At 45.4% G+C, this 19,023-nt stretch overlaps 1 protein-coding gene and 4 non-coding genes across 6 annotated transcripts in view; 2 read left to right on the forward strand and 3 right to left on the reverse strand.

Moving 5' to 3' along the window:
* Nucleotides 1-2,310, reverse strand: part of LOC138794076 (cytokine receptor common subunit beta-like) — a 39,596-nt gene extending 37,286 nt beyond the window's left edge. For both annotated transcript variants that reach the window (XM_069972961.1, XM_069972876.1), the window contains exon 1: nt 2,229-2,310. The gene's annotated coding sequence lies outside the window, so the exon portion shown is untranslated. The remainder of the gene's footprint in view (nt 1-2,228) is intronic.
* Nucleotides 2,311-8,581: 6,271 nt separating this feature from the next.
* TRNAE-UUC (transfer RNA glutamic acid (anticodon UUC)) lies at nt 8,582-8,653 on the reverse strand. Its single transcript has one exon. It is a non-coding gene; the product is annotated as a tRNA-Glu (tRNA).
* Nucleotides 8,654-9,072: 419 nt separating this feature from the next.
* Nucleotides 9,073-9,145, forward strand: TRNAM-CAU (transfer RNA methionine (anticodon CAU)). Its single transcript has one exon. It is a non-coding gene; the product is annotated as a tRNA-Met (tRNA).
* Nucleotides 9,146-11,706: 2,561 nt separating this feature from the next.
* On the reverse strand, nt 11,707-11,780 carry TRNAN-GUU (transfer RNA asparagine (anticodon GUU)). The gene has a single exon. It is a non-coding gene; the product is annotated as a tRNA-Asn (tRNA).
* Nucleotides 11,781-14,697: 2,917 nt separating this feature from the next.
* On the forward strand, nt 14,698-14,769 carry TRNAE-UUC (transfer RNA glutamic acid (anticodon UUC)). Its single transcript has one exon. It is a non-coding gene; the product is annotated as a tRNA-Glu (tRNA).
* Nucleotides 14,770-19,023: the final 4,254 nt, after the last annotated feature.

Consider the following 19,023-nt stretch of genomic DNA (forward strand, 5'->3'; position numbering starts at 1 on the left):
ATTGATTTTCTGCGTGATTGGTTCCCTTTAACCCATTCCTGGCCTGACCCATAGAACGTGTGCAATTGTGAATTACCTCCAGGGCTGTACATCATCACCGATATGATCTAATAGGCCCAGGGGACCAGGATCAAGCAGGACTCTCATCCAGACGTCTGGCCCATGCTAATCGTAATGGATACAGAAGGGGCTGCCTTTGTGCCCTATTACACTAAACGATTATTGTTGGTACTTGGCCAATTGCCAGACGTTCCAGGTCATGTTAAAACGCAACGATCAGCTGGCATGAACGATGTTGACTGATCATTGCCTTTCAACATTTCCAATTAAAACGATAATAACAGTGACGGTCTGCTGCCCCTCGCTCTGCGTAACAGGAGTGGCAGCAGCAGACCACCATTCTCTTCAATGGGCCATCCGGACAATCTAAGGCCCTTCCCAATGCTCCCTATGCAACCCCTATGCCCCCGCTCCTCCACGCTCGCTGTCCTATTATTATCGTGCCATGTAATATGGGCCTTTGTCACTTCACTATCAGCCTCAGCACTGTGATTAAAGGTTTACACTTGTCCATTACACTGTGCAGTCTACATTGCATTAGTATTACAAAAATACTAATGCTATGTAAAAAAAAATACTAAAATTATAAATAATAATAAAAGAAAAATAACAGCAATAACAAAAAGTAGAAAAAGTTTTTTTAAAATTCATGGTTTTGCCAATGTGTCATCTTATTTCAAAAGCTTTCCTAAGAAAACAGTGTATGAAGTTTGTGGTTTTGTTGGTTATACAGGGATTTGTTTTGTTCCTTTCTAAAGGGTTATACCATGAATAATTTTCAAATTAATGACTAATTTGCAGTGATTTTAATAAAATAAAAAAAAATTATTTTCTTACATGTGTTCCCCTTACTCCGAGTAGGGGGATCTGGATAGACCTGTCTCCTTTTTCTATGGCAGGTGACAATATAGTAACAAAATGATCAACATTAAAGAGACCTGGCTGTGAGATCGGTGACTGAGCATGTGTGTCCACCAGCAGCTCAATAGGTGGACGTACACATTAATATATCCTTTGAACACTAGGTGGTGCTAAACTCATTAATGGATATAATTTTATCTGGATGTAAATGGCAAATGTTTTTAATTTTTATGACTAATACCAGTGTTTCTCAATCCTAGTCCTATGTAACATGTCATGTTTTCCTGGATTTCCTTAGTATTTTGTATAATTCCAGTCAGTGCAATAGTCATCACATACATATTTGTCATCAAAGAAAACTCAGAAAACCCTGTCAAGCGGACAAGCCAGGAGAAGTGCACGGTACAGCTACTTCTCAGCTCGCAGTGATCTCCATCCAGACCACTATGAGGGTACTATTACACTAAGCCATTTTTCGACGATCAACGATTGACGATAAAGGATCGCTATGGCAAACGACCTGAAATCGTTCACCCAATTACATGGAACGATGATCTTTACTTATAATCGTTCTTGCAGGCGTCTTGTTGTCGCTACTGTGAACGACCGAACGACATCTTATTACATGCGAACAATAAATATTCTTACAAACACAATCATTTAGCAAACTTGCCTCCTCTTTTATATTGCAGCTCGTCGTCTTGGTTACTGACCACCTATCTGCTCTAAAAGCAGTGGTTTGGCTGGTATATATATAGTAATATATGCACATTTACATATATTATGCAGTACATATACACAATGGGGGAGATTTATCAAAGGGGTTAAAATATAGACTGGTATAAACTGCCCATAGCAACCAATCACAGCTCAGCTTTCATTTTACCACAGCTTAAAGCTGATCTATAATTGGTTGCTATGGGCAACACCAGTCTGTATTTTAAACCCTTTGATAAATCTGGGCCTATGTATCTATACATATATCAGTCTGACCATTGCATTAAGAGCAGAGTGGTGGTCGGTAACCTAGACAACGAGCTGTCAACAATGGGAGGGAAATAGCAGCATATCAGGAGAAGGAAACAACTTTGCTAAATGAGTGTACTTGCAAGAATATTTGACTTGACAACTCCTGTGTAGATTTTGTATGTTATCCTAACCATCAATATCTATCTATGTTTATGCATTACACACATACACATAATATATCTCTCTCTCTCTCTAATATATATATATATATATATATATATATATAGTTTAAAGTTTTTAATAAATAAGATTACATTAGTTTGCAAAAAAATACTCACACTTCTAAGTAGTTTTGGTAGCAGGTCCCTAAGAATGCTGTCGCCCCTTCAGGATCTCTTCCTCGTGTGGCTAGAATCTGCTGCTATAATGCATCTAGAACGACTTCCTCCTTTTCTTTTCAGCTTTGACTTTATCGAAAAAACTTTCTGTTTCCTGCTCATAAGAACCAGCCCATGTTTGGCAGGATTTCCAGAGAAACCTTGTCGGTGCCCAGTGACCAGCTGGACAGATGCAGTAACTAGAGATGATAGATTTCCAGGGATTTATTATAGACAATATTATATTCATGGAAAGGATATTCATGGGTGCCAAAACCAAATTGCTCGGATACACATATGCTGTTAGTTTGGGAGATTGCGACACAGTGTTCTAAAGAAATGCAGAAGATACATACAAGTGCTGTGGTGACTGCCAAGGCCACCGCAAATTCTGTATCACAGTCCCCACCTACCATCTGCCATAGAAAAAGCACCTAGTGGCCCCCTTAGGCATCAGGCACTTAATTGTGACGGCACCTCCTACAGCTATACCCCTTTATCCTGTGTAGCTGCCAGGGGCAGCCACGGTCAGGGAGGCTTCAGGGGTCCCACAGCTGTAGCTATGGTCCTGAGTGGGAACCTGCTGAGCACAGGAGAGAAGACTGGGAGCGGGGAGAGGTAAGGCATCATGTGTTTGGGCAAGGGCTGCATGGACATCGTTAATGATGTCCATGCAGCCCTTACTGCCCAATTATCGGGTCCAATAATAGGTCCATCTAATAGGTCCCGGAAACGAGCACCTACCTTGCAGATCGGCGCTCGTTTACTAAAATGATCGGGCCGTAGTTGGTCCGTGTAATAGGACCCTAAGTTACTGGCATTCCTTAGAAGTAAAAGAGAGCACTAGACTCCTCTTAACATCTCCACTACATGGACAAGATGTCCTCTCTCTGGCCTGAGAAGGGATTGGACAGAGAAAAGGACCTCCCACACCACACAATCCTAGGGATTTCTCCCATATAAGTCTATAGCTAGTGTGTGTCCAACTTTCAGCTCCACACACCAAGCCTTTAAATATATGCCACGCATTGTACCTTATAATTATAATATATTGTATTATAATGTTGTTACACACTGTGCCTCTGATTATAATACCTCTACACACTGCGCATCTGGTTATACCGCTACACACTGTGCCTGTTATTATAATACTGTAACACACTGTGCCTGATTATAATACCACTACACCCTGTGCCTCTGGTTATAATGTCACTACACACTGCACATCTAGCAATACCGCTACACACTGTGCCTCTGATTATAATACCACTACAAACTGCACCTCTGGTTATACTGCTACACACTGTGCCTGTTATTATAATATTGTAACACACTGTGGTTGATTATAGTACCACTACACACTGTGCCTCGGATTATAATACCGCTACACACTGTGCCTCTAATTATACCACTACAAACTGCATCTCTGGTTATACCGCTACACACTGCACCTCTGATTATACCGCTACACACTGCACCTCTGATTATACCGCTACACACTGCACCTCTGATTATACCACTACACACATACCGTGCCTCTAATTATAATACTGTAACACACTGTGCCTGATTATAATACCACTACACACTGTCCCTCTGATTATACCCCTACATACTGTGCCTCAGGTTATAATGTCACTACACACTGAACCAGGGCCGGGACAAGGAGTTTTGGTGCCCTAGGCAGAGAAGCCAAATGGCGCCCCCATCCCCCGCCCACCCCCCTCCCACCCGGAATATTTTTTTTTTGGTTAAAATACCATTTCGATACTTAAAGGTTAAAAAAAGCGCAAAAGCGCCTAAAATACAGCGCACTACAACTCTCAAGATACCTTCTTGTGCACTACAACATCCAGCATACCTAATTGTCTACAAGAAAGTATGCTGAGAGTTGTAGTTGTGCAGCAGCAACCTCCCGACACAACTCCCAGTATACCTTCTTGTGCACAAGGAGGTATGCTGGGAGGTGTAAGGCACAAGAAGGTAGGCTGGGAGGGAACTGGCCGGTGCGAGGCCCGCAAGGTGCATCGACGGCTCCCGGGGGTGAAAGGATGGGGGGCAGGACTGGCAGGGTGCATGGGCGGCTCCCGGGGGACCGGCTGCATCGGCAGGGGGATTGTTAGATTACTACCGTCCATAATATCACAGGCTGCAGTCTTTAGCAGTGGGGGGCGGCCCCATATGTAGCAGACCCCTGCTGCATATGGAGGGGCTCGGGGGTGGGTTAATTGCCGCTGTCAGGTGTGACAGCGGCATCTACACGGTAAAATAGCCGGCACAAGCGATCGCTGTGTGCCGGCTATTTGAATTTGGCGCTGCTGGGAGCGGACAGTGTGCAGGGCCGAGGAGGTGACACTAGAGGGCTGGGGCAGGACAGAGAACATGACTGAAGCTCAGCTAGCCACCAGCCGTGTTCTCTGTGCTATACTTTATGTTAAGCTGCACTATTAGGAAGAAAGGAAATCCTGTTACCGAACCGGTTTGTTGCCCGGAATATCAATAGTAGTATCGATATTTCGGTGCATCGTGCATCACTATAGCCTCCACAGTGTAACTTCCTGACTGCCCCCACATAGGCCCTATTACACCAACAGATTATCTGACAGATTTTTTTAAGCCAAAGCCAGGAATGGATGTGAAAAGAGGCGAGATCTCAGTCTTTCTTTTAATACCTGTTCCCTGTTTTTAGTCCATTCCTGGCTTTGGCTAAAAAAAAACAAAAAACAGTCGGATAATCTGTTGGTGTAATAGGGCCCCCTTAGTGTGTAGTCTTCAACCCCTCCCCCACATAGTATAGCCCCCACAGTGTATAGCCTGGGGCTATACACTCTGGGGGCAGGTGTGGAGACTGTACACTATGCTGGGGCAGCCAGAAGGCTATACTGTATGTGGGGGCCATTACGCCGGGACTGCTGCTAGTGTTGTTAACACAAAAACTATTTATATGCATTGTTTAAAAAAAAAAAAAAATCAATATATCGGAACCAAATATTACCTCCATACTGTTATTGAAGAAAACACAATGTATAGGCCAATATTACTGCCACAGAGTGACCACCGCATAGTGACATTATATACAGGCCAATATTAGCACCACACCATGACCGCCACATAATGACTCTATATATACACTATATACAGACCAATATTACCGCAATAGATTGATCACCGCACAATGATACTATATACAGACTAATATTACTGCCTTAGACTGACCACCACATAATGACTATATACACTATAAACAGACCAATATTAGTGCCATAGACTGACCACCACATAATAACTTTATATGCACTATATACAGACATATATTATGTGGCAGTCACTCCAGGGCAATAATATTGGTCTGTATATAGTGTATATATAGAGTCATTATATAGCGGTCACTCTATACACTATATACTGACCAATATTACCGCCATAGAGTGACCACTGCATAATGACACTATAAACATTATATACAGACCAATATTTCTGCCATAGAGTGACCGCCGCATAATGACTCTATATACACTGTATATAGACCAATATTACTGCCATACAGTGGCCACCTAAGGACTCAATACTACCCAATAGTGACATCATCATACACTATACATAGGAGCTGCAGCCAATCAGCGGCCTCAGTGGTCACCGGCAGCAATTACATAGGACTGATGAGGCCAGAGAACGGCTGCAGCTCCTATATACAGTCTATTCACTGCTACACCTCTGCTGGACAGTGGAGTCTCAGCAGTGCTAATACACATACTATATATATATATATATATATATATATATATATATATATACACACACACACACACACTAACACATCCATGAAAACACATACAAATCCAAACCATCCAGTCCACACACTACACACATGACATGTAACGCACTACATTCATCCATTATACACACACTACATGTACAGTATACTTACTCCATCTAGCAGCATGCTGGGAGTAGTAGTCCTGGTCCATGGCAGCAGCAGGCTGGGATCCTCGCTCTGCAGCCCTCTCCTCCATCGTCCCGACATCGTCCTGACCCCGGCATCCTGCAGCCTGTGTGTGACCCCTAATAGCAGCAATAAGCTGTAGCCAGGGATCACTGCCAGGCGCTGCAGGACGCTGTCTGTGTGCTCCTGCCTGTGACACAGGATGGGGGCCCTGGGCAATTGCCCTGATCTCTCAACAAGTTCTCAAATCAGCGTTGGTCGCTCGCAAAAAAATCGCAGATCGTTCCGTGCAAACAGTCTTTCACCGATTTAAGCTATGTGCGAGATAGGCTAAAACGATCGCAAAACGAACGCAAAAGATTTTTCCGTACGATGTATCGTTCTGTCTAAACGCTGATAGTTATGAAAAACACATCGTTTATTCGGAATTGTTAATCGTGCGATCAGGCGAATTATCGCTCTGTGTAAAAGGACCATTAGTCTCACCATGGGCAGCAACATATCAAAAGTTATGTTTGAGCGGAATACCCATTAAACATTCCCATAGGAGCCTATGCAACCTGTACTATGCCCCAATGTTTGTCCCCAAAAGAGTTAAAGGGGTTGTCTAGCGTAAATCTTTTTCTTTCAAAACAACAGGTTTCAGAAAGTTATATAGATTTGTAATTTACTTCTATTTAAAAAAAATCTCAAGTCTACTCATAAGCTGCTGTATGACCTGCAGGAAGTGGTGTTTTGTTTCCAGTCTGACACAGTGCTCTCTGCTGCCACCTCTGTCCACGACAGGAACTGTCCAGAGCAGGAGAGGTTTTCTATGGGGATTTGCTTCTGCTCTGGACAGTTCCTGACATGGACAGAGGTGGCAGCAGAGAGCACTGTGTCAGACTAGAAAGAATACACCACTTCCTGCAGGGCATACATCAGCTTATAAGTATAGGAAGACTTGAGATTTTTAAATAAAAGTAAATTAGAAATCCATATAATTTACTGAAACCAGTTGATTTGAAAGAAAAAGATTTTCAGTGGAGAACCTCTTTAACATCCTTTCACATTAACTTAATTCTAATTCATTTATTGTAGTTGTATACAAAACACAAGGACCCATTGTTCACTTTTAGTAAATCACTAGGTGGTTGTCAGCAATGGAGATTTCTTCCATAGTTTGCAAGATGTGTATCACTTGTCATCAGAAAAAGACAAATGAGGATTCAGCTCCGTTAGATTACATCAGCACTGTCTCTGCTACAGAGTTGGGCCAAGAAAGGAGACGCTTATTGTTATCTCTGTTCCGAGAAAATTGCACAGTAAGATATATAGGTAACGCAGGTACTGTAAACAGTTTTTAGGCTCCGTTCACACATTTTACATGAAAATCAAATCAACCTCAAATACAAATTTTGCTCATGTACATGTACATATCTACAGCAAAACAATAGACAATGTGCAATTACACTGAGCGATTAGTGAACAAATGCGGAACTACAGCGAACGAATGTGGAATTACAGCGGACGATTAATGATAATTTTAGGTTTGGATCTAAATCGACAATCAACGACACACAAACGATTTTTTGATCGCTTCCTGCAATTACACAGAGAACGATTATCGTTTAACCCCTTAACGACATTGGGCGTATATTTACGCCCTGATGCCGGTAAGGACGTTCAGAGCGGCAGCCCCGCTCTGAACCGCGGCGGTCCCGGGTGCCGCTTGTAGCCCGGGACTGCAGGTATTAGCGGGCACGGTCCGATCGCCGTGCCCGCTAATACAGTAATCAGATGCAGCTGTCAAACATGACAGCTGCATGTAGCTGGGACCGGGGAGGAGGTGGCTGAGGGAAACGACGTCTACTCACCTCCCCGGATCAAGCAGCGTGTCCCGCATCGCAGTGCTCCGGTCCCCGGATGCTTCCTGGTGTCTGACGCGGGGCCGAGACGTGGCGTCTCAGGTCTGCTCAGCCAGTCAGTGACGGAGGTGGGGTCCGTTTCAAGTCCGCTCAGATCCTGCCTCTGTCACTGACTGGCTGAGCGGACCTGAGACGTATTGCCTTGGGCCTGTGTCAGACACCAGGAAGCGGCCGGAGACTGGAGCGCCGCGATGCGGGACCCGTCGCTGTAACCGGGGAGGTGACTCCACAGCTATAACTCTTTCAAAATCAAAATCTTTGCCATCAGTGTCAGGAGCCAAACAGACTGGCCTTGTTGACCTTCGTTTATGAAGGTCCACAAAGGCTACAGTTTTAGCTTTGAAGTTCTATAGGATCTTCTGCAGATGGACAAAACAAGCAGATTTCTTCAGATTTATTTTTTTTTACAGCAACTGAAACCACCACTTCACTTTGCAATGACGTTGTCGGCCTTTGAAGTTTTATTCCCATACCGGGAGTCGAACCCAGGCCGCCTGGGTGAAAACCAGGAATCCTAACCGCTAGACCATATGGGAATTGTATGTTACTTTCCATTGACGCCAAAGCTACAGCTGTTTCCGATTCAATACAAAAACTTTTCCTATTAGCGGCAGGAGCCAAACTGACCGGCGGATTGAGGGCTTGTTGACCTCCTTAGACATGGCTACGCTTTTAGCTTTGAAGCTCTATGGAAATCTTCTGCAAATTGACAAAATGAACAGCTAAACAAAGCAGTCTTCTGTTTTTTTTTTCACCCACAAAGAACATTTCTAACCCCCACCCCACGGTTACCTTGTCAGCCTAAGAACGTGGGTGCAAATTGAAAATGAAAGGTTATCCCATACTGGAAGCCAAACCTTCTGGGTAAAAACCAAATATCCTGACCTCCCCCCCACCCCACCAACACGCAACGAAGAGACAACAGGTGGACCATAAAAACCTGAACCCATCAGCTGCCTCGTTAGCGCAGTAGGTAGCGCGTCAGTCTCATAATCTGAAGGTCGTGAGTTCGATCCTCACACGGGGCACTGCTTATTTATTTTTCTCCTTTTCTCATAAAGTTTATTTCCTGACTTCTAATTGAAAAATGTAACTGACTCCTGGAGTTGTCTATCTAGCAACCAAATCTTAAAAAAAAAAAAAAAGTGCCATTACAGTTATCTTTTGGTCAATTTAACTTTTGAAGGTTCCAAATATTCATGTGTATGGGGAGTCTCTGAGGGCAAGCGATCAGCTAACAGTTATTTAGGGCATATAAGTACACCTTTTACACCTAAGTGTAGCTTAAAGGGGTACTCCAGAGAGAAAAAACTGTTTTCTAATCAACTGGTGTCGAAAAGTTAAACAGAGTTGTATTTAAAAAGAACCTATCATCTAAATGTAACTGTCCCTATTATAAAAGTTTATCTCTCCCTAAGTCTATTCATGAAGGCAGTCTGTATCTTATACCTTACCTAATCCTTTGTAGCGGTACAGTAAGGACGGGCGCCGCCATCTTGATGACATCACTTGTGTACCAGCAGTGCATTACATACATTAGATTGCTAACACTGATCACTGCTATGACAGCAGCTAACGGCAGCAAATGGTCCCCAAGGTGACGATCTCCCCTCTGTGACCGTCTCCATGAGGAGGGGAGGGGGTTACACAATGGGGGACAGTGGGCCCGCCTCAAATGCTTCATGGCCGGCCAGTGCTCTGTAATAGACATGTGTGGGAACCAGGTGACAGTTCACAAAACGGACCATGGCACCAGCATCCCGGCACCGAAACTGGTCTGTTAAAAACACCAAGCAATGTACTAGTTGTACATTCGCTTTAAGTTATGATAAAATCCTAATCTCAATGGGTCCTGCCCTAGTGACAGGATGCCTTTAAGTAGAATCAGTAAATGGAAGGGTAGGGATCTGACCCAATAGAAATTCGCAAGCAACGTAATGAAATTAAAATAAGTGGAATCTCCCTTTCACTGAAATCAATGCCGTTTCTAAATTTACCAGGAAAAAAAAACTGAAGAAGGAAATCCTGGCTTCTCTGTGCTACCCTGGCTATGCTCCAGGCCTTTATGTACGAAGCAAGCTTCCTCTTTATATAGTCAGGCCTATATATATACTGTGTATATATATGTATATATATATATATATATATTTGAAAATGGCCCAAGTTATTGTTATTTGTACCTGTTTACAGCGATATATTGGAGTGGAGCCGTATATTAAAGTGAAAACCCACAGAAATGACCAGACATTGGGTTTCGGCCCAGATGGCCTTTCTATCAGCTTTCAGTTCTTGTTTGTTCTCAGGGACTTTTGACTTCAGTAAGTAAACTACACACTCACTCAGGTTCTTCATTTGGACGATTGAGAACATTTTTTGTCTTAAAGAAGTCGTAGGTTGCTTTAGCAGTTTCCTAAGTCATTGTCCATCTTCACCGTGAAGGTCCCACCAATGGATTTCGATGCATTTGATCAAACTCAAACACCTCAAAATTCATTTGATGCACCTATTTATCTCACCTATCTCTGTGGTTGGCCTCCCATTGCCTAAAGCTGCTCTCCTGCCTGGCTGTTAGTGACTGTCCTGCCATTGTGGCTCTCTTAGCTGGTGTCCTGTTCTCTAGCTATGGCTTATATGTGCATGCTACCTCCCAGTTTTCTAAGTTTCTTCTCCTTAGCTATTGCCCAGTAATCTCAGGCTTCCACATCAGAGATGAGTCTGACGCTCATAGAGAATGGCAGGTCCATTTATTCTCTATGAGCGTCGGACTCATCTCTGATGAGCGTGTGCAGGGCTTCCGACGGCGATATGTCGGCAGCGGGAGCGGCTCCAGGAGCGGGACTTTGTGCACGGGGTAAGTATAAGGATCTCTAGCGGGGGGTCGGCACCGGGGGTGAGAGGTCCTCTTTAAATAATAAACCAAATGAATGTTGGCCCCACTTGACGTTTTCGCCATCTCTCTAATGCGGATTTGAGGCTTCATACTGAGAGTTGAAGGTGTTCCCAACTTTAAGAGATGTTGGTATTTCTCCAGGATAAAAGGCCATTATTTCCTTCCCAGTGGGAGTCCAGACACCCAAATTCCCATACATATCCTCAGAATGAATAATGAAGTGCAGCTAATGGTAGTACTCACTGTACAATGACCCTCCAGGGCACCCGCTGTGCAGGAAACTACAGGACAGACTCATTCACTTGTGGCCATTGTCATTTGAATTCACTTGACAGGACTAAGTATAGTTGTTAGTAATGTAAACATGTCCCATGTTACTCAATTGATAAGTTAGAGAGTATATTTATCTACTTGGTGGGTGTCCCCTCCCCCTCCCCAAATGACCATTGCAATTTCCGAAACCGCCCTGTTCTTGACAATTGCCACTTTCTATAATGTTATACTGTATTCTCTGCACTGCAATGTGCAATCCGAACCAGCAGGTGGTGCCCTGTGAGCTTGTTTAACAAGAGATAATGTACACTGTCCCTAGGAAACATTACGTTGGTTGCAGACTTTCATGTTTTATGTAGATTTATCAACTTTCATGTTTTAAAACAAAAAAAAGGGAAAATTTTTACAACAAGCCAAAGCTAAAATCGTCCCTGGGTGGGCTTGAACCACCAACCTTTCGGTTAACAGCCGAACGCGCTAACCGATTGCGCCACAGAGACAGCTGATTCCATGTGGTTTGGGAATGGGAATTTATTTTTTCAAAACATGCACAAATATTTAAAGGCTTCTCTTTAGGTAAAAACATTCTGATTCCCAGTGCATATATACTGTATATCAAGATAAAATTGGTGGTGGTCACCATTTTCATTGATGCAAACAGTGGCAAAATAGCACCTACTAGAGATGAGCGTAACTGGAGCACGATTGAGTCCGATTGTTCGGCATTTGATTACCGGTTGCTGAAGAAGTTGATGCAGCCCTAGGAAGTCTGGGAAAACATAGTTACAGGCACAGGCCATAGGCTATATCTGTGTTTTTAAGGACTCCCTAAGGCCACATTCACACGTTACGCAAAGTTGTCCGGGATTGCGGATCCACAATCACGGATTTACTAATTGGCCGTTGATTTTTATTGGGCTATTCACACAGTCCTTTCTATTGCAGATCTGTGGAACCACACAAAAATAGGACGTCTTAGTGCGTATTGATATTGAAGTACGGATTACTAATAGAAGTCTATGGGATCTTTGTTTTTTACGGACGTCACGGATATAACCATTACATTTTTTTTACCTATTCATACATTTTTGCTGATGCAGATACGGATGCTATTGGACTGAATATAAAAATAAAAACTAGCAGAGGATGGTTTCGATCCATCGACCTCTGGGTTATGGGCCCAGCACGCTTCCGCTGCGCCACTCAGCTGCCTGCTGCTTGTCAGAGCTGGGAGAGGTGAAGCACACAACATGAGAGTTATCAGTGCTATGAGGGGTAACGCACACAACATGAGCGTTATCAGTCAGCGACCATGTGTTGTGAGGTAACTGAGATAGGAGGCCAGGCCAAAAGAACAAACACAGCGGCACTCAGCCAGTAGAGGGTGCCTAGTCTCCCCGCCCTGTCTGATCTGCCTTTGAAGCGCTCAATAAAGGATCCATTTTTAATATAGATTGTTCTTTTGGAATGGACTGTGAGGAACCTTCTTTATGAGCACAGAACCATCTAAGTGATAAAAGTGCCGCTAAATCAGAGGTTGGTCCCGTAGGCATTTCTACCATCCGGTGGGTGCCGCGCCAGGGATCACAGATAGGAGCCATGCAATGTTCCCTACTCTGCTATTCTATGTTATGAAGAACTGAAAATACAATTGAAAGTCTGTGGTTACATATAGTGACTAGTGTTATCACATTATGGATCTATAGATTACTTACATGTATATTAGTATATGACTATTTCCTGTGGTACTCAGACTCCTCTATTATCTCTATTTCAGATTGCTGTAGTCTCCTCTTACCCAGAACTAGGTCATCAGCCAGTGGTGGATACAGAATTAAAGGGATCCGTCAGCTCTATATGATGCTCAGAGCTGCAGACGTGGACAGATGGCTGATACTCGTTTCATTTCCCTAGCTGTCTCTTAGCTGGTGGCTGTTTACAATGGTAAAAAAAAGTTCTCTTTCTAAGGGTATGTTCACACGTACCGGATCCGCAGCGCATTTCTCGCTGCAAATTTGCAGCGAGACCCGCTGCAGATCCCTGTCCAGTAAGCTCTATGAGCAGACAAACTCGCAGCAGGATGGACATGCCCCGTTAACCCCCCGGCCGCCGGAGCCTATACATCACCTGGTCCCGCTCTGGCTTGCTTCGGGGCTTCTCGGCACATCCCGCTGTCCCGCCGCAGCGCACTGATTGGCTGAGCAGGATGTGAAGATACCGGGAGCCCCGAAGTAAGCCGGAGCAGGGACGAGGTGACGTATAGGCTCCGGCGGCGGGTAGTTAATGGGGTGGGCTGCTGACAAACTCGCAGCTGGATGTGCATCCTGCTGCAAGTTTGTCTGCCCATAGAGTTTACTGGGCAGGGATCCGCAGTGAACGTACCCTAAGCTCGATTTCATAGAAGTCATGCTGAGCTGCAGCATGCATGCCTCCTCCCTCCCCTGCCCTGAAATATTCATGTACATGGTTTAGTTTTCAGCCCAGAGCCCTCTACATTAATCATGCAGAGCAGAGAGGGGTGGGGGAGAGAAGGCATGTATGCTGCAGCTCAGCCCGGCCTCCACGACTTTTGAGCATAAAAGGAAAACAGCAAATAGCCCAAAGCTAAGAGACAGCTATCATTCTTTCTTTATCTCCCTTTCAGCTATCTGCCCATTTCTGCAGCTTAAAGCATGATAGATGATAAGTTGCCTTTAAAGGGGTAGTGCAGCGCTAAATAATTATTCACTAAATAACACACATTACAAAGTTATACAACTTTGTAATGTATGTTATGTTAGTGAATGGCCCCCTTCCCCGTGTTTCCCCCCACCCACACCAGACCCGGAAGTGTGGTGCGCTATACTCACCTGATCCGTGTCGACCCCCGTCCGCCATCTTGCAACAATGATGTAATCTTCGGGCGGGCGGCCGAACCGCTCCAACCGGCCGGCCGCCCGAAGATTACATCATTGTTGCCGTCATCAGCTGCTCAGCCGCGATTGGCTGAGCATAACTGTTCTCAGCCAATCACAGCTGAGCAGCTGATGAGGCAGCAGAGGGCGGCCGCCACAAGGGACGGTCGGAGCAGTTCGGCCGCCTGCCCGAAGATTACATCATTGTCACAAGATGGCGGACGGGAGTAGACACGGATCAGGTGAGTATAGAGCACTACACTTCTAGGGGTGGTGTGGGTGGGGGAAAACGGGGAAGGGGGCCATTCACTAACATAACATACATTACAAAGTTGTATAACTTTGTAATGTGTGTTATTTAGTGAATAATTGTTTAGCGCCGCACTACCCCTTTAATACCAGAGCGGGGTAAAGAAAAAGCGGCATGCAACACAGACCAGCACAAATTTTTACAATCAATAAAAATGCCAGCATACACGGCGGTTATGTCATCTCGGCACAAAGAAGAGCAAGCTGCAGCAGTTCCCATATGGTCTAGCGGTTAGGATTCCTGGTTTTCACCCAGGCGGCCCGGGTTCGACTCCCGGTATGGGAATGGATGTTCTTTTCTAAACTTGTACAAAAGTTTAAAAGCAGACCATGATGGTTGGAGTTGTTAACAGGTTAAGAAAAAATCAGAACACGACTGCTTTTAGCTGTTCTTTTTGTCCATTTCCACAAGGTCCCATTTACCTTCAAAGCTAAACTTGTACCCAGGTCTACCTTATAACTCCAAGTTGTTAAAGGGGTTGTCCAGCAAAAATGTTTTTCAAATCAACTGCTGTCAGAAAGTTATATAGATTTTTTATTTACTTCTATTTACAAATCTCAAGTCTTCCCATACTTATCAGCTGCTGTATGTCCTGCAGGAAGTGGTGTTTTCTTTTCTGTCTGACACAGTGCTCTCTGATGCCACCTCTGTCCATGGCAGGAACTGTCCAGAGCAGTAACAAATCCCCATAGAAAACCTCTCTTGCTCTGGACAGTTCCTGTCATGGACAGAGGTGGCAGCAGAGAGCACTGTGTCAGACAGGAAAGAATACACCACTTCCTGCAGGACATACAGCAGCTGATAAGCTTGTGATTTAATGCCTTGACGCATGCATTTTTAAGCAGAAAAAAAACTATGGAAGTGTATGTGAATAAATGCCACAAGAATGGATAAAAGGATGCCATACCTTCAGCATACTGCAGTGTTAAAAAGAAAAAAAAAAACACTACCACTGACCTAAAAAACGCCATGCAAGAACATAAAAACAACATAAATATAAACGCATGTGAGCACACATTAATAAAAGTAAGATGACTGTGTGTTATATACGGTCCACCGCCCCTTCAGGAAAGTGTTTTACACATCTATGCGAATTGGAGTGAGATGTAACAGTGAAATAACTGCTGCTATGAGGCCGTGTTCACACCTTCCCAGTTTTGTTGTTTCTTTGTTTACATAATTAGAGGCTAATTGATTGTGGGCTAAATAATGGATTATGCATGCCAAACGGACAATTTTTTTTCAGACTGCAGGTGAAAAGCTGAAAGCCCTGATCATGTGATTGTAGCCTTATTACCACTTTTTTCTCTCGATCTTTTTGTGCGCAAAAAAAAAAAAAAACACTTAGATTTATCAAACATGGTAAAACTGGCTCAGTTGCCCCTAGCAACCAATCAGATTCCAACTTCCATTCTTCACAGACTCTTTGGAAAATGAAAGGTGGAATCTGATTGGTTGTTAGGGGCAACTGAGCCAGTTTCACTTTACACCATGTTTGATAAATCTCCCCCATAGTGTACAGGCAGTAAACCCTGTTCATATGTGCATAGTAATACTGCAGTATTGTATGGGCAGTGAATGGAAGGATTATTGATAATTGAGTTTTGTATTGGTGACTCTATATATAACAAAGCAAACTTTATAAAATTGGCGGTGGTGGTAGTGGTCCCCATTTTCATTGCTGCACACCTTTCTGTGCACTGATCTCCCAGCACAAGACAGTGGCATAATAGCAGCTACTAGAGATGATAACTGAGGCATGCTCGAGTCCGATCATTCGGCATTTCAATACCGGTGGCTGAAGAAGTTGGATGCCGTCATAGGGAGTCTGAGAAAATATGCTGACAGGCATAGGCCGCAGGCTGTATCCCTGTTTTCCAGGACTTCCTAAGGCCGTATTCATGTCTGCAAAGTTGTCCGAGATTGCAGATCATTGCCTTATTGCCTTTTGGTTTCTATTGGCCTATTCACACAGTCCGTTCTATGGTGACTGCAGTACCGATTACCAATAGAAGTCTATGGGATTTGTGTTTCTTTACTGAAATCACAGTTGTCACATCCATGACGTCCGTGAAAAATGTGGATCAAATCTAAGTAAACTAGTTCCTTTTTTTTTTTAACCTGTTTAACATTTTTGCTGATGCGGATACAGGTGCAATTACGGACCATGTTTCACAGATCACGGAGTAAAAATAGCAGACCTTTATGCGGAACTGAAAAACGGGTGAATGAAGCCTAAGGCTGCACCTAACGTCTTCAGTAATAAAATGCTGAACGATTGGACTCGAGCATGTTTTAGTCACGCTCAGGCCTGTATTTAGAGTTCATGCTGCCCTAGGCACTTTGCATGCCGAGGCACCCCCTCCCCCCCCCCCCCCCCCCGGCGAACTAGTGCCCCCTTCCCCTCGGCACTGGCAGGTTACATGCATGGTGTATACCCTGGCACAGCTGGCAGGCCAGCACTCCAGCACCCAGTACTACTGAGCGGCACCCCCCGACTGTCAGTAGTACTGGGGTGCCCTTTTGCTTGATGCCCGCTCTTCTCATCATCAGACGTGATGGAGGAAGGAAGGAGGGCGGGGACTTAATTTGGGGACAGCTTCTGTCCAGTGTCGGACTGGGGCACCTGGGGCCCACCAATATAGAACCAGTGAAACGCGACATGCTGACCAGCTCCTTTCCTGGATTTATCTGTATCTGTGACAAATCTCAGAACACCCTCCATTTATACAGCTCTCAGGGTATGCTGGGATTTGTAGTCTCTGAGAGGACAACCCTTTAATAAATCACTGTGTGCAGAGTCTCCTGGTGGCTGCAATCTGTGGGTGACAACCATCAGCCCTGAAGGTCCAGCAATACATCTGTCTACACTGTACTACAACTCCTAGCATATCCTGAGGGCTGCAGACTGTCAGTACATGCTGGGAGTTGTAGTGCATGCAGCTGTTAGGTCCTAGGAGGCTTGGTGGAAGATCAGAATACATAGATCTGTGGGGGCTCAGTGCAGGGAAGTGACCCCAGAACATCACTAATAGGGGATAGAACAAAAACATCTACCCCTATTAGTGATGTTCTGGGGTCACTTCCCTACACTGAGCCCCCACAGATCTATGTATTCTTATATGCCACAAAGCATCCAGTGTATAATGCACCTAGGACCCAACTACAACAGCTGCAGGCACTACAACTCCCAGCATATCCCGAGGGCTGCAGACTCAGTACATGCTGGGAGTTGTAGTGCCTGCAGCTGTTGTAGTTGGGTCCTAGGTGCATCATACACTGGATGCTTTGTGGGAGATTAGAATACAGAGATCTGTGGGGGCTCAGTGTAGGGAAGTGACCCCAGAACATCACTAATAGGGGATAGGGGTAGATGTTTTTGTTGTATCCCCTATTAGTGATGTTCTGGGGTCACTTCCCTGCACTGAGCCCCCACAAATCTATGTATTCTGATCTCCCACAAAGCACCTAGTGTATAGGACCCAACTACAACAGCTGCAGGCACTACAACTCCCAGCATGTACTGAAAGTCTGCAGCCCTCAGGATATGCTGGGAGTTTTAGTACCTGCAGCTGTTGTAGTTGCATTCTAGTTTAAAAGTTTGTGCTAGTGTACTGTAGTGACCGCGGGGCTGTGTCAGTACACTACCGCAAACCATACACTGACCCATTTAGACCCCAATGGTACACAGGCTCTGCACACTATAGAAGTGATTACAGTGCAGTTACTAATGACTCACAGGTGACGTCTTCTCCGATTGCCGTTGCTCACTTTTTTCTTTCTTCTCCATCTGGTGCAGCCATCATGATGACTTCTCCGACCACAACTCGTCTGCAGGCGGGCAGAGCAGGGTGACTGGGGAAGGGAGGCAGCTGGGGGTAACTGGGGAAAGGAGGCAGCTGGGGATGGCAGGAGGAACAGCTGGGGTGACAGGGGGAGGGGGAGAAGCTGGGGAGTAGCTGGAGTGACAGGGGGAGCAGGAGAAGCTGGGGAACAGGGGGAGCAGCTGGGGCGATGAAGGCAGCTGGGGCAATGGGGAGAAGCTGGGGCGGCAGATGGGGTGGCAGGGGGAGGGGGATAAGCTGGGGTGACAGGGGGAGGGGGAGAAGCTGGGGAACAGGGGGAGCAGCTGGGGCGACAGGGGGAGGGGGAGCAGCTAGGGGTGGCAGGGGGAGAAGATGGGAGGGCAGCTGGGGTGGCAGGGGGAGAAGCTGGGGTGACAGGGGGAGAACCTGGGGCAACAGGGGGAGAAGCTGGGGAATGGGGAGAAGCTGGGGAACAGGGGGAGCAGCTGGGGCGACAGGGGGGCAGTCGGGTTAACAGGGAGGGGAGAAGCTGGGGAACAGGGGGAGAAGCTGGGGCGACAGGGGGAGCAGCTAGGGGTGGCAGGGGGAGAAGATGGGAGGGCAGCTGGGGTGGCAGGGGGAGAAGCTGGGGTGACAGGGGGAGAACCTGGGGCGACAGGGAGAAGCTGGGGAACAGGGGGGCAGTCGGGTTAACAGGGAGGGGAGAAGCTGGGGAACAGGGGGAGAAGCTGGG

This window comes from Dendropsophus ebraccatus, chromosome 1, assembly GCF_027789765.1.
Source record: "Dendropsophus ebraccatus isolate aDenEbr1 chromosome 1, aDenEbr1.pat, whole genome shotgun sequence".
Lineage (NCBI taxonomy): Eukaryota > Metazoa > Chordata > Amphibia > Anura > Hylidae > Dendropsophus > Dendropsophus ebraccatus.